The sequence below is a fragment of the Panthera leo genome, chromosome A2, assembly GCF_018350215.1.
Source record: "Panthera leo isolate Ple1 chromosome A2, P.leo_Ple1_pat1.1, whole genome shotgun sequence".
Classification (NCBI taxonomy): domain Eukaryota; kingdom Metazoa; phylum Chordata; class Mammalia; order Carnivora; family Felidae; genus Panthera; species Panthera leo.
In genome coordinates, this window is record NC_056680.1 from 139,389,816 (window position 1) to 139,405,650 (window position 15,835).

Here is a 15,835-nt window from a genome sequence, read left to right on the forward strand (position 1 = left end):
TTTTTTCTTTTAATCGGGAAACCTAGATTAAATTCAGAAATCCTGGGTCCCCAACCTATTTTTTTGAAAGTGCCCCCATATTTGGCAAATTTTTCATATTTATACCAAACTCTTCAAATTTATTATTGGTAGTGGGTTATGTCCCCCTGGTGGATACATGCTATCTTTTGGATTATCTACTTTAAAAGGAAAGATAAAAAGAAAAGAAACAAAAAGAAATAGAAGAGAAAAAGAAAAAGAAAAGAATAATACCCAGGTGGGTAGAATGTAGGGTCAGTGGGCCACATTTTAAACTCCCTCTTTCAGCCACATAGCGAATCCTTTCCAATAATATCAAGTCCAAACTCCTTTTCATTATATTCAAGGCTTTTGCCACCTCTCTCTCTCTCTTAACCCTGTATCCATTACATCTACAATATGTTTGGTCTGGAAAAATGCCTGCTTCACTAACTTCTGCTTTCTTATTTCCACAGTAATAAGGCAATTCACTTTTGCACATTTCTAAGTAGTTGAGTATTTCTCTAAGAACCCAAATACTCTTTGAGTTTTACACCCACCCACTCATGCCTTGCCAGTGGTTTTACCAGCACTCATTTAAGAGGCTGTGGATCACTTCAAACTCCACAGACATGGAGAGAGCTGAGTAGTCACTCACCTACTAAACTTGAACATTTATGTGAATGAGGCAAGGAAAACGTCATGTTATATCTTTACATAGATGACAGATAACACTAAAGCAGGGAAAGTCAAGGTTACCACCACTCACTCTTTCTTAGGCTCCCAACATTCTGTATTGTCGCATACTTCTGAGTATTCATCCATATTTTATTAGCTTTGTAGTTTACAGTTTCTTTTGTATGTTAATCTACCTTCAGTTCAACAGGTATATTTTTGTACATAGGATTCCAACTCAGCACCATTCTAGGTTCTGTGGGGTAACAGAAGATTTTGTCCCCTTATAAGTAGAAACAAACCAACAACAAAAAAAAACCCCTCAGAAACCTAGAAATGACAGGAATTTTGTTTAGCTTGAAAATTCATCATTTTGAATTACACTGGACAGAGTTTGTGTTTAGAAACTAGAGTAGGGAGAGGACTGTGACTTCCAGGCTACATTTTGGTCAACACCTGTGAATGCAGAAATGCAGTCTACTCCTTTCCTTATTAGTATGTAATGAGGAAAACAGAACCCATTTGAGGTATTTCCAAAAAAGAAGGAAAGGATTTAATGCAGGAAATTCATAACAAATGTATTAGAAGAGTTGGCTGAGCAAAACAAAAATGAGGCATTACCTGAAGACCAGGCTACCACCACTGTGGAGCCAGCGCGAGGAACCTAGACTTGTCACCGACCCTGGGGAAGATTCAGGCACTTCAGCTGAGGAGAGGCTGCCCCTGCTACCTTCCCTGGGCTAAGGATAAAACTAACGCTATGCTGTGCTAACTTTTTAGAACAGCTGTTTCTGCAGCTGCTGGATCCCAAGCCACCACTAAAAGAACCTGAAATTTCCTGCCCCTACCAGAGCCAGAAGCAGAAGAGTGTCTCTCTTCCTTCTGCCTTATAATTTTGCTTCAGTACCTCCTCACTGGCAGCACCTACCTGAAACCTAACCATCGAGGGATTCTAGGAAAGTGCTTTCAGTCTTCCTGGAAACAGTAGTGCACATGAAAGAGAGGGGTTATAGTCAAGTACTAGCCAACAGTATCTGGCACACTTACAGATTTTAAGAAAAAAATTAGGTAGGAAATAATACCATTAAAATAGGCTCAACATGGATGGAACCAGAGGGTATTACGTTTAGCAAAATAAGTCAGCCAGAGAAAGACAGATAGCCTATGATTTCACTCTTATGTGGAATTTAAGAAATAAAACAGATGAACACAGGAGAAGGGAAGGAAAAATAAGATAAAAACAGAGAGGGAGGCAAACCATAAAAGACTCTTGAATACAGAGAACCAACTAAGGTTTGCTGGAGAGGAGGTGGGCGGGGGATGGGTTAAATGGGTGACAGGCGTTAAGGAGGGCACTTTTCTTTTTCATTATTTATTTTATTTATTGGTCACATAAGAATGGTGTTTGTCTACAAGCATATATAATTTACTAGCTAACATACAATAGTTGAAAATTGGTACCTGAGAATACATAACTATAAACAGACAAGGCCAGGTAGAAAGATGGAATAAATGTTTAGACGGACTAGAGAGTTAACTACAGCGTTAATAAAATTGAGCTGTAAATGTCATTCTAAGTTTTGGGGGCCAAAACAAAAATGAAAATAGGGTCAGTTATCTAATGGTCATTGACCTAAGGGGAAAACACTCTAGTGTCTGGGAAAAGAAAGCTGTTTGTGGCACTTTTTTTTTCCTGAAGACATTTCTCTGAAGGGAGAGAACTTATTTTCTTCATGGGTCCTTGAGCAGCTTGGCAGCCTAGCCTTCTAAAGCCACAGCATTAGAAGGTTAAGGGTGCTGTTCCCAGCTTCTCCTCTCCTCAATGTCCTCTTCTCCTCCCTCCCCTCCCAATTTCTCCTCTTTTCTCTTCTGAAATTTCTATCTCATTGCAGTTAAAAAACAAACATCAAGTGTGGCCTTTCCCATAGCTGGGGTTGCAGGGGGGTGGGAGGGTATCTACATCTGGCAGGTCCTAATCAAGTGATGTCCATAACAGCCAAGAAGGGCACTTTTCAAGAGGAGCATTGGGTGTCATTTGTAAGAGATGAATGAATCACTGAGTTCTACTCCTGAATCCAATACTACACTGTATGTTAACTAACTTGAATTTAAATTTTTTTAAAACGCTCATATCTTAATTGTGCTGGGTTGATATAAGTATATATAGTTTCAAGAAAAAAAAATGTTAGAGAATAATACATAGTAAACAGGCTGTTGACTCTAGCTAGGTTTTAAAGTCTTTTGACAAAAAAATATATATATAAGCCAACTTCATACTGTACCATTAAACAATATTCAGAGTTGAAGGGATTCTCTAATGTGGACCTTACTTCCTAGTGACACAATAATCTGAAGCATTTGTTACTTATTCACTCGACCTCATTTGTTTATCCACTCAACACTTTGATAAGGGAAGGGCTACATGAATTGTTCTAATTCTGGTGGATAATGAATGAGGACATCATCTGCAGCATAACAATTAAAGGAGATAGTCTCAGAGAGGAGCCAAGATGATGGAACAGCATGGATGTTTTATTGTGTCTCATGTCCGTGATCAACGCGAAACCATCCTGCACACCTAGAAAACAGATTTCAGGATTAATACAACAATCTGCATAACTTGAACCACAGACCTCGACAGGAATTCACCCCAAAAGAAAAAGCAGTAAGAAACGACAGCCGGGGACTTAACCAACACAGATACAACCAAGATGTCTAAACCAGAATTTAGAATCATGATAATAAGAATACTAGCTAGTGTTGACAATAGATTAGAATCCCTCTCTGTGGATATAAAAGAAAAAAAAGCTAGTCAGGATGAAATAAAAAAAATGCTATAACTGAGCTGCAACCTCAAATGGATGCCATACTGGCAAGGATGGATGAGGCAGAGCTGTAAATCAGCGATATAGAGGACAAACTTATGGAGAATAATGAAGCAGAAAAAAAGAGGGAGACTAAGGAAAAAGAGCACAATTTAAGAATTAAAGAAATCGGTGATTCATTAAAAAGGAACTACATCAGAATCATAAGGGTCCCAGAGATGAAGAGAGAGAAAAAAAGGGTAGAAGGTTATGTGAGTAAATCATAGCAGAGAACTTTCCTAACCTGGGGAAAGACACAGACATCCAAATCCAGGAAGCACAGAGGACTCCCATTAGATTCAACAAAAACCGATCATCAACAAGGCATATCGTAGTCAAATTCACAAAATACTCAGGCAAGGAAAAAAATCATGAAAGCAGCAAAGGAAAACAAGTCCTTAACCTACAAGGGAAGACAGATCAGGATTGCAGCAGAGCTATCCACAGAAACTTGGCAGGCCAGAAAGGAGTGGCAAGATATATTCCATGTGCTGAATCAGAAAAACATGCAGCCAAGAATTCTTTATCCATCAAGGCTATCATTCAAAATAGAAGGAGAGATAAAGTTTCCCAGACAAACAAAAATTAAAGGAGTTCGTGATCACTAAACCAGCCCTGCAAGAAATTTTAAGGGGGACTCTCTGAGAGGAGAAAAGATGAAAATAAATAAATAAATAAATAAATAAATAAATAAATAAATAAATACGTACCAAAAGCAACAAAGACTAGAAAGGACCAGAGAACACCACCAGACATTCCAACTCGACAAGAAACGTAATGGCAATAAATTCATATCTTCCAGTACTCACTCTAAATGTCAATGGACTCAATGCTCCAATCAAAAAACATGGAGTAACAGGATGGATAAGAAAACAACATCCATCTATATGCTGTTTACAAGAGACCCACTTTAGACCTAAGGACACCTTCAGATTGAGATAGATGACTGGAGAACTATCTATTCAAGTTAGATAGTTCTAACTTGAACTATCCAACAAGAAGACCAAAAAATTGTAAACATTTATGCTCCAAATGTGATAGCACCCAAATATATATCAATTAATCACAAACATAAAGAAACTCATTGGTAATAATAATACCATAATAGTAAGGGACTTCAACACCCCACTTATAGCAATGGACAGATCATCTAATTAGAAAATCAACAAGGAAACAATGGCTTTGAATGACACACTGGACTGGATGGACTTAACATATATTCAGAACATTTCATCCTAAAGCAGTGGAATATACATTCTTCTCCAATGTATATGGAACGTTTTCTAGAATAGATCACATACTGGGACACAAATCAGCCCTCAACAAGTACAAAAAGATCAAGATCATACCGTGCATATTTTCAGACCACAACACTCTGAAACTCAAAATCAACCACAAGAAAACATTTGGAAAGGTAACAAATACTTGGAGACTAAAGAACATCCCAAAGAATGAATGAGCTAACCAAGAAGTTAAAGAGGAAATTAAAAAGTACATGGAAGCCAAAGAAAATAACTCCACAGCACAAAACCTCTGGGACGCAGCAAAGGCGGTCATAAGAGGTAAGTATATAACAATCCAGGCCATCCTCAAGAAGAGAGAAAGGTCTCAGATACACAACCTAACCTTAAACCTTAAAGAGATGGAAAAAGAACAGCAAATAAAACACAAAATGAGTAGAAGACAGGAAATAATAAAGATTAGAGCAGAAATCAATGGTATCCAAACCAAAAAAACAGTAGAACAGATCAATGAAACTAGAAGCTGGTTCTTTGAAAGAATTAACAAAATTGATAAACCACTAGCCAGTTTGGTCAAAAAGAAAAAGGAAAGGACCCAAATAAATAAAATCAAGAATGAAAGAGGAGAGATTACAACCAACACAGCAGAAATACAAACAATAATAAGAGAAAACTATGAGTAATTATACGCCAATAAAATGGGCAATCTGGAAGAAATGGACAAATTCTTAGAAACATATACACTACCAAAACTGAAACAGGAAGATATAGAAATTTGGACAGACCCATAACCAGTAAAGAAATCGAATTAGTAATCAAAAATCTCTCAAAAAATAAGAGTCCAGGGCCAGATGGCTTTCCAGGGGAATTCTACCAAATATTTAAGGAAGAGTTAACACCTATTCACTTGAAGCTGTTCCAAAAAATAGAAATGGAAAGAAAACTTCCAAACTCTTTTATGAAGCCAGAATTACCTTGATTCCAAAACCAGACAAAGACCCCAAAAAAGGAGAACTATAGACCAATTTCCCTGATGAACCTGGATACAAAAATCCTCAACAAGATACTAGCCAACTGGATCCAACAATATATTAAAAAAATTATTCACCACAACCAACTGGGATTTATACCTGGGATGCAGGTCTCTTTCAATATCCACAAAACAATCATTGTGATTCATCAAATCAGTAAAAGAAAGGACAAGAACCACATGATCCTCTCAATAGATGCAGAGAAAGCATTTGACAAAATACAGCATCCTTTCTTGATAAAAACCCTCAAGAAGGTAGGGATAGAAGGATCATACCTCAAGATTATAAAAGCCATGTATAAAGACCCAATGCTAATATTATCCTCAATGGGGAAAAACTGAGAGCTTTCCCCCTAAGGTCAGGAACAAGACAGGATGTCCACTCTCACCACTGTTATTTAACATAGTATTGGAAATCTTAGTTTCTGCGGTCAGAAAACACAAAGAAATAAAAGGCATCTAAATCAGCCAGGAGGAGGTCAAATGTTCACTCTTTGCAGATGACATGACACTCTATATGGAAAACCCAAAAGATTCCAACAAAAAACTGCTAGAACTGATTCATGAATTCAACAAAGTTGTAGGATATAAAATCAATGCATAGAAATAGGTTGCATTCCTATACACCAACAATGAAGCAACAGAAAGAAAAATCAAGGAATCAATCCCATTTACAACTGCACCAAAAACCATAAAATACCACGAATAAATCTAACCAAAGAGGTGAAAAATCTATACACTGAAAACTACGGAAAGTTTATGAAAGAAATTGAAGAAGACACACAAAAAAATGGAAAAATATTCCATGCTCCTGGATAGGAAAAACAAATATTGTTAAAATGTCAATACTACCCAAAGCAATCTACATATTCAATGCAATCCCTATCAAAATAACACTGGCATTCTTCAGAGATAGAACAAACAATCCTAAAATTTGAATGGAACCAGAAAAGACCCCGAATAGTCAAAGCAATCTTGAAAAGGAAAATCAAAGCAGGAGGCATCACAATCCCGAACTTTGAGCTGTATTACAAAGCTGTAATCATCCAGCAGTATGGTAGTGGCATAAGAACAGACACTCAGAACAATGGAACAAAGTAGAGAACCCAGAAATGCACCCAGAAACTTATGGCCAACTAATCTTTGGCAAAGCAGGAAAGAATATCCAATGGAATAAAGACAGTCTCTTCAGCAAGTGGTGCTGGGAAAACTGGACAGCGACATGCAAAAGAATGAACCTGGACCACTTTCTTACATCATACACAAAATAAACTCAAAATGGATGGAAGACCTAAATGCAAGACAGGAAGCCATCAAAATCCTCAAGGGAAAGCAGACAAAAACCTTTTGACCTTGGCCGCAGAAAATTTTTATTCAACATGTCTCCATAGGCAAAAGAAACAAAAGCAAAAATGAACTATTGGGACCTCATCAAAATAAAAAGCTTCTGCACAGCGAAGGAAACAATCAGCAAAACTAAAAGGCAACTGATGGAATGGGAGAAGATATCTGCAAATGACATATCAGATAAAGGATTAGTATTCAAAATCTATAAAGAACTCATCAAACTCAACACCCCAAAAACAAATAATCCATTGAGGAAGTGCGCAAAAGACATGAATAGACACTTCTTCAAAGAAGACATCCAGATGGCCAACTGACACATGAAAAAATGCTCCACATCACTCATCATCAGGGAAATATAAATCAAAACCACAATGAGATACCACCTCACACTTGTCAGAATAGCTAACATTAACAACTCAGGCAACGACAGATGTTGGTGAGATTGCAGAGAGAGAGGATCCCTTTAGCACTGCTGGCGGGAATGCTGGTGCAGCCACTCTGGAAAACAGTATGAAGTTTCCTCAAAAAATTAAAAATAGAACTACCTTACGACCCAGCAATTGCACTAGTAGGTATTTATCCAAGGGATACACGTATGCTGTTTCAAAGGGGCACATGCACTCCAATGTTTATAGCAGCACTATCAACAATAGCCAAAGTATGGAAAGAGCCCAAATGTCCATCAATGGATGAATGGATAAAGAAGAAATGGTATATATATATGCAATGGAGTATTGACAATCAAAAAGAATGAAATCTTGCCATTTGCAAGTCCGTGGATGAAACTAGAGGGTATTATGCTAAGCAAAATTAGTCATCAGAGAAAAACAATTATCAATGACTTCACTCATATGAGGACTTTAAGACACAGGACAGATGAACACAAGAGAAGGGAAGCAAAAATAATATAAAAACAGAGAGGGGGACAAAACAGAAGAGACTCATAAATATGGAGAACACACTGAGGGTTACTGAAGGGATTGTGGGGGGGGGGGGGGATGGGCTAAATGGATAAGGGGCACTAAGGAATCTACTCCTGAAATCACTGTTGCACTATATGCTAACTAATTTGGATGTACATTAAAAAAATAAAATAAATAAAAAAATAAAGCACAGTTGACACAATAAATAAATAAATAAATAAATAAATAAATAAATAATAAAGGAGATAGTCTCCTAATAAAGAATTAGAGCATACTGTTACGCAACATAACAACTCTATGCACAAAACACAATGGGAGCAGAAAAATGGGGTGAGAGAGAACATTAGAGGGCAGAAGAAATAGTATATAAAAAGCCACAAATGCATGAAAAAACTAGTATTTTGGGGAAGTGCCATTGAACAGTGTTTTACAATATCAATTTCACCTTGTTACTTTCCTGTATCTACAACCCTACAATGCTGTCCCTTTTCATGAAAAGGAATCCCAAAGTTCTTACAAGGCCCTGCGTGATCTGGCCCCTGGCTACCACTTGGATCTCCTTTCCTCTCACACTGGCTTTCTTATTGTTCCCTCAGCCCAGAACTCTTCAACCCAGTTATTTGCCTGGCTTCCTCCTTTGCTTTAGTCAGGTTGCTGCTCAAATATCACCTCATCAAACAGGCCTTTCCTTACTACCATAACTAATAGAACTCTCTTCTTACTTTGAATGGGCTTTCCTTAATGGTCTTTATCTCTGGTTGACATTGTATGCTTATACTTTTATATTTAAATACTTATATGTGTTTAAATACTTACACATTATATTACTTATACTTTGTCTCTCACCCCTACATACACATGGGGGCAAGAACATTGCTTTATTCAGTGCTGTGCATCAGCACCTGGAACAGTACATGGTAGATAATAATTATTTGCAAAATGAACTAATACATAACTGAATGAACAAATGAATTGACAGGTAGGAGAAAAAGGTGAAGAGCGGGATAGAGTATACCCTGGTGGGAAAACAGAATGCAGTATGAGGGAATCAGGCTCTGAGGTCAGAGAAGGGCCAACCGAATGAGGGAATACACTGGAGGGTGAAAGAGAGCCCCAATCACTTTTTGGCAAATCATTTTTGCTTTTAAATACGATAGAAAATGCTTTGGGTATACTTATGAGACTTGCAAGAAAGAAACTACATCATCTCACTTCATATTTAAGCCTAAAAAATAAAATCAAAGATATCTGCTTCCAAATACTGTAACCAGAATAAATTATGCTAAAGATAAAAATATCACAGAACTCTCATTGAATGACTGTGAAATCCCAAGCCCACCCTCCTTTCCCAATCACTGACTCCCACAATAATCACAGGGAAATCTCCTAGAGATATGTGTAGTGAACAAGCAATCAGTTCCAAGGGAAAAAAAAGGTAGGACAAAAATTAGAATGATGACACAGCAACTAAAGATAACATCAGAAAGACAAAAGAACTTGGAATCCAAGTCAGCCCCACAAGCCTAAGCAATGGTGTGATTCAAAGAGCTGCCCCCTGCTGTGAAGTGAGTGGGGGGGGGGGGGGGATGGAATCAGGGCAGTGCCTTTCTCCTTTCCAAAGAACCTCTCTCAGATGACACACTTGCTTCAGCTCCTCTCCAGCCCTCACTCAACACTCTCTCATTCCCTCCTTCTTCCTGAACTTAATCCAGGCTTGTTTTCCTTGGTGTCTTGCAAAGAACGAGATGTACATTCTACATAAATATGAAACGGGACCCTGATGCCCCTCCTTGACCCAAAGAGTTGGCTTCCCTGGCTTAGTTAACAGGTACACTAGCACATAGATTTTCTTAATTTATTAAAAATGTGAGACACTTTACAGAGGAACGTCAGGGAATCTAGAGCAGGCAGCAGGATACCTTCTGCTGCTCCAGTAGGGCTTTGTAAGTTGGTTGGAACATAACACAAAGTTTGTCATGTTAAAATCCCTATAATTATGTAAATTATTTATATAGATAAGCACAGATAAGAGTGAAATTAAAATGCCATTAATGAATTTCGCCCTGTTCTGTTTGGTTCGGTTTTGCTGAGCTTTATAGCTTTTGAGAATGAAAGGCATGGGGAGGAGAATGAAGAAAGCTTATTAAAAATAGAGGTATAATGAATAATTTTTCTGGTTCTAGTGAGAGTCTCCAATTCTCTGCCTGTTGCCAAAAGAAACGAGGCACATAAGGCCAAAGAAATACCTCTATAATAAGAGTTGCTAGATTTAGCGAATAAAAATGTAGCGAATAAACATCTCAATTTAACTGGATATTCTATGCCTATATGTGCCAAAATTACCTTTGTAGTTGTTACTGCCAACCTATGTGGGAGCCAGTATACAACTACAAAAAAAAGATTACTACTGCAGATCATGGCCACTGTTTGGAATTTATCTATTTAATATTGTTTTCCCAGATGGTCAAATGAGATCATCCTATAACTTTAAGTTTTGGGGGCAGATACTTGGCGTCAGGCTTTTGGATTACCATACATGTCTTTCTCCTTGTGGAAATACGGTTTTGGTTCCTGTGGATATTAAAATGTATAAAATCATCTTTAAAAATAAACTGAGATAAAAATAAGTGATTTTTCATTATCCAGGCTTATTATAGGATCTCTGTGATCCATATGTTGACTCTAGAGATACTTTTCAGAAGCCATATCATACATAAATTTACACTGGCAACATTTCTTTCTTCCTGCTGTAGTGCTTTGAAATTCAAATGCAAAGAGACCATCTTTAAATTATCTTGCCTTGTGAGTGACATCCTCTATTAAGGCCTAAATTTACCTCCAACCCACATAGATCCAGTGTTCACAGAGTTTGCTGCTATGAATTTTAATAGCTGGAATGAAGAATAGTGGCATAGAGCTTTGAGAAATCACTTGTGCTGAAAAAACTTAGCCTTACATCAGTTTAGATATCCTTTCTGAACATTTAGTTTTAGAAGAGGGAGATTTACAGAGGAACTGACTACAGATCTGGACTCAAGAAGAGATAACAGGTGTGAGTCTATACACCTACAGCAAGTAGCCTTTGTTTTGTCACCTAAAATCAAGAGTAGCCTTGGGGAAAACTGACTTATGGCTCTTCCCATAAATATGGTAAAGCTGGAGTTAAAGGCAGTGGGGTGGTATGTCCCTTTGTAAAGATATTTCAAATTTTATTATAATAACTGTGGAAATAAGTAATAAACTTGGGTGAAAAAGTTCACTGTACAATTTCTAGGTATCAAATGAGAGGTTATTATACAAAAAATGATAAAAATGGTTTTCCATTTTTACAGTGGAACAGAGGACATAGGCCTGGTCTGTGACATGAGAGAAGTTGGTTAAATAATAGGAATTTTTCACCAGGGATGACTTGTACATTGCAGGAGGGGTTAAGAAGTCAAAGTGGCATGGGGCATCCGGGTGGCTCAGTCAGTAAAGCATCTGACTTCAGCTCAGGTCATGATCTCAAAGTTTGTGGTTTCAAGCCCCGCATTGGGCTCTGTGCTGACAGCTCAGAGCCTGGAGCCTGCTTCGGATTCTGTCTCCCTCTCTCTCTGCCCCTCTCCTGCTCACATTCTGTCTCTCTCTTTTTCTCTCTCAAAAATAAATAAATGTAAAAAAAAAAAAAAAGAAGTGTATGTGTCAGGGTTTCATTAGTGAAAGCATTTTGGAATCTATATTCATTCATGTATTATTTACTTCTACTTTTTAGAGTGATAAATAGGAAAATGCTCTTAATCACTAGCCCAGTGCTTATTGCCAATGCTCTTCCTGGTAACAATGGATTCCCCAATGAAGGGATTGGTAACAAGAATTCAGCTTCATCGATTATGAAAAAACAAGACTCACCATGGAAACAGAAAGCTAAGCAGATATAGATGGTGAATGATACTGGAAAGAAATCTGAGAGGGAAGGGAAATTATGAGATGATAAGGGGAGTCCGAGAGTGAGTGGTGGACAGAAGAGAGAAAACGCTAGAAGCAGTGACTTAGGTGGGATAAAGGGAGGGCTGGATCCAGGTGACCTCTCTAGGCTGAGATTTAGAAAGATGAGAGGCATCTAGGTCCAGGCATGTTTATGAAGTGGACAAAATCTGCTGCTAGCACAGCTCATCTCCCAGTGATTTTGATTTTGACTACTATGTTTCCAGACCCTTGTGCACACTGTTCCCCGGTCAGCCAGTCCTTCTTGAACCCCAGCTCACCCGTTTAAACCTTTCTCTTCTACTGTCCCTCAAAAGTCAGAAATTGGAGGAGGTTTGGGTCACTTCTTGTGTCCTCGTCTTGGCTCTCTTTCTTCCATATGGTCACAAAAGCAAGTTCTATCATTATTTCCTCATTTTCTAATTTCTGGAGATTAAAAAAAAAATGCTTCCTTTGTCATCCTTCCTCAGTGTCCCCACATGGTGTTTGCAGTTTCCTAGACCTGGAAGGTGTCTTATGAGAATATAATAATACACACAAATAGGTTGTTAAAGTGCATCCTGGATTCTATCCCAGAAATTCTGATTCAGTAGGTCTAGAAAAGGATTGGACTCTGTATTTTTTAAAGTTCCTTTGGGGATTCCAATGGGCCTTCTACTTGGGAACAATTGGATCAATGGATATTTCAAAGAGAAGTTATAACTCACCCTAAGATTTACATCAAAATCCAAAACAGTTATCTTAATCAAGTGCTTTTAAAACTACCATTGTATCTATTTTCTTAGTTGATACATCCTCTTCATCCTTATTCGTGTGTACTTTCCCTCTATAGATTCGTGTGCTTTCTTTCCCTCTATAGATAAAGATTTGCATCTCTCCTTTTGTTTCCTCTTCTTTAATTTTTTTTCTCTCCATTTTTCTCCTGCCTCCTCTGACTGTACTCTGGATTTACAAGCTCAAATGTCTACAGCATTTAGGTCAGTGACGGTTCCAGAATTTTTATACAAGAAGAAGTAAGGGCCAGTAATAGTTGGGAAAGGAGGACAAAGTCAGAAATCTTCAACCTGAAAAATGCATGGCCTTGGGGGTGGAGGGTATAGGAGGACTTTTAAGGGGTGTAAGGACACGAAGGTTTGAAGGAATTAATTTCTCATACTCTCAACGTGCAGTTGCACTTTAGCATCAAGTAGATTCTATTTTTCATCTCCCTCTTCATAACATCCCATTTCCTACCATAACTAATGATTCCTTGGTCATTAGGAATCTCTCTATGATACATTGTTCTAGGGAGTAATGACTACCAAGGCAATAAACTAAGGGGCAATTACAAATACTATTATTGTGGAACCTCATTTAATGAGTAATCAAAGCACACCAAACCTATCTTAATGAAAGTATCTTGTCTTCCTGTGTCTTATGTCAATTGTAGGTAAAAAAATGAAGAAATTGGGAATTTTGGTCCTTGTCAGGATGATCTAAAATCAGGTATGTTGGAGAATTGGAGAGCATGGTTAATCAGAATGAGGATTTTCCTTCAATAGTTTTAATCTCAGCATCCTTAAATTATTATTAAAATAATTAATTTCTAAAAAACATGTAAGTAAAGCAAAAAGATATATGAAAGAAAACATAGAGGTGGAAATGGATTATTTTTTACTTAAGGATGAGCATTTCTTTTCCATTTCTCCCAATATTTCTCCACAGAATGAGTGATTAGGTGGAATGAAAAGTACCTCCCAATAACCAAAGAACAAGTACCGTACCATTCTAACTACAAGGAATAAAACTTGTAGGTGTACATTTGATGTGATACCATTTAAACTTGATAGAATTAAAGCATACAGTAGGGCAATATAATTAACATATTTTGTCAAATTATATGATTAAATTATACACATTTCACATATGTATATATAATGTGTATATGTAACTAAATCTTCACTTCAAGATATTCATTCTTTTAGTTTATTTTATAAAATTTTAGTTATTTTATAAAATGTTTAATGTTTATCATATACTTAAAAAAATTTTTTGTTTTACATTTTACTTATTTTTGAGAGGCAGAGACAGAGCAGGAGTGGGGAAGGGGCAGAGAGAGACAGAGACAGAATCTGAAGCAGTCTCCAGGCTCTGAGCTGCCTGTGCAGAGCCTGCCATGGGGCTCAAACCCACAAACTGTGAGATCATGACCTGAGCCTAAGTCGGACACTTAACCAACCAAGCCAGCCAGGTGTCCCAATATTTATCATATTCTAAGCTTTGCGCAGTGGCAGTATCGTAGCCAATGAGGTTTATCCGAGGCGCGATTATTGCTAATTGAAAACTTTTCCCAATATTTATCATATTCTATTAGTAATACAAAAAAATAAAAATAAGTAGTTACTGGATCAATTAGTTTTTAGCAGTATATACTTTTTCCTTTTGTTGATACATAGGAAAAGTTTAATCTTTTTTTATCTTCTTTAAAGTTTATTTATTTATTTATTTATTTATTATTTATTTATTTATTTTTGAGAGAAAGAGAGCACACGTGCACCAGTGGGGGAGGGGCAAAGAGGGAGGGAGAGAATCTCAAGCAGGCTCTGCACTGTCAGTGTGGAGCTCAATACGGGACTTGCACTAACCGTGAGATCATGACTTAAGCCGAAATCAAATGCTTAACTGACTGAGTCACCCAGGTGCCCCAGGAAAAGCTTAATCTTACTATTTAAAAAAAATTACTGACAAATCAAAACCACAATGAGATACCACCTCACACCTGTCAGAATGGCTAAAATTAACAACTTGGGCAACAACAGATGTTGGAGAGGATGTGGAGAAAAGGATCTCTTTTGCACTGCTGGTGGGAATGCAAACTGGTGCAGCCATTCTGGAAAACTGTATGGATGTTCCTCAAAAAATTAAAAATAGAACTAACCTACGATCCAGCAATTGCTCTACTAGGTATTTATCCAAAGAATACAAAAATGTTGATTTGAAGGGGCACATGCACCCCAATGTTTATGGCAGCACTATTGTCATAGCCAAAGTATGGAAAGAGCCCAAATGCCCATCGACTGATGAATGGATAAAGAAGATGTTGTGTATACACACACACACACACACACACACACACACACACACACACACGCACACACACACACACACGCACACACACACACACACAATGGAATATTACTCAGCAATCAAAAAGAATGAAATCTTGCCATTTGCAACGATGTGGATGGAACCACAATGTATTATGTTAAGCAAAATGAGTCAGAGAAAGACAAATATTATTTCACTCATATGTGGAATTTCAGAAACAAAACAGATAAACATAGGGGAAAGGTAAGCAAAAATAAGATTAAAACAGAGAGGGAGGCAAACCATAAGAGACTCTTACATACAGAGAATAAACTGAAGGTTGCTGGCAGGGTGTTGGGGGGGAGGGATGGGCTAGATGGGTGATGGGCATTAAGTAGGCACCTGTTGGGATGAGCATTGGGTGTTATAGATAAGTGATGAATCACTAAATTCTATTCTTGAAATCATTATTACACTATATGTTAACTAACTTGGATTTAGATGAAAAAATAATAATAAATAAATAAATAGATAAAAAATTACTGGAGTTATTTCTGATTTTTCATACATAATTCTTTTTTAATTATTTCCAAAAGCTGAACATCACAGTCTAATATATGCATGTATACTGATTTACTTAAGGAATACTATGCATTTTAGCTTCATCTTTGCCTTATAAATAAATTATATTAGCTATTTATACAATGCATTATTAAAATTAAGTAATGA

General features: G+C 37.3%; 1 non-coding gene across 1 annotated transcript; it reads left to right on the top strand.

Moving 5' to 3' along the window:
* Nucleotides 1-14,295: 14,295 nt before the first annotated feature.
* LOC122214727 lies at nucleotides 14,296-14,437 on the top strand. The gene has a single exon (XR_006200090.1). It is a non-coding gene; the product is annotated as a U4 spliceosomal RNA (small nuclear RNA).
* The last annotated feature ends 1,398 nt before the right edge of the window (nucleotides 14,438-15,835 follow it).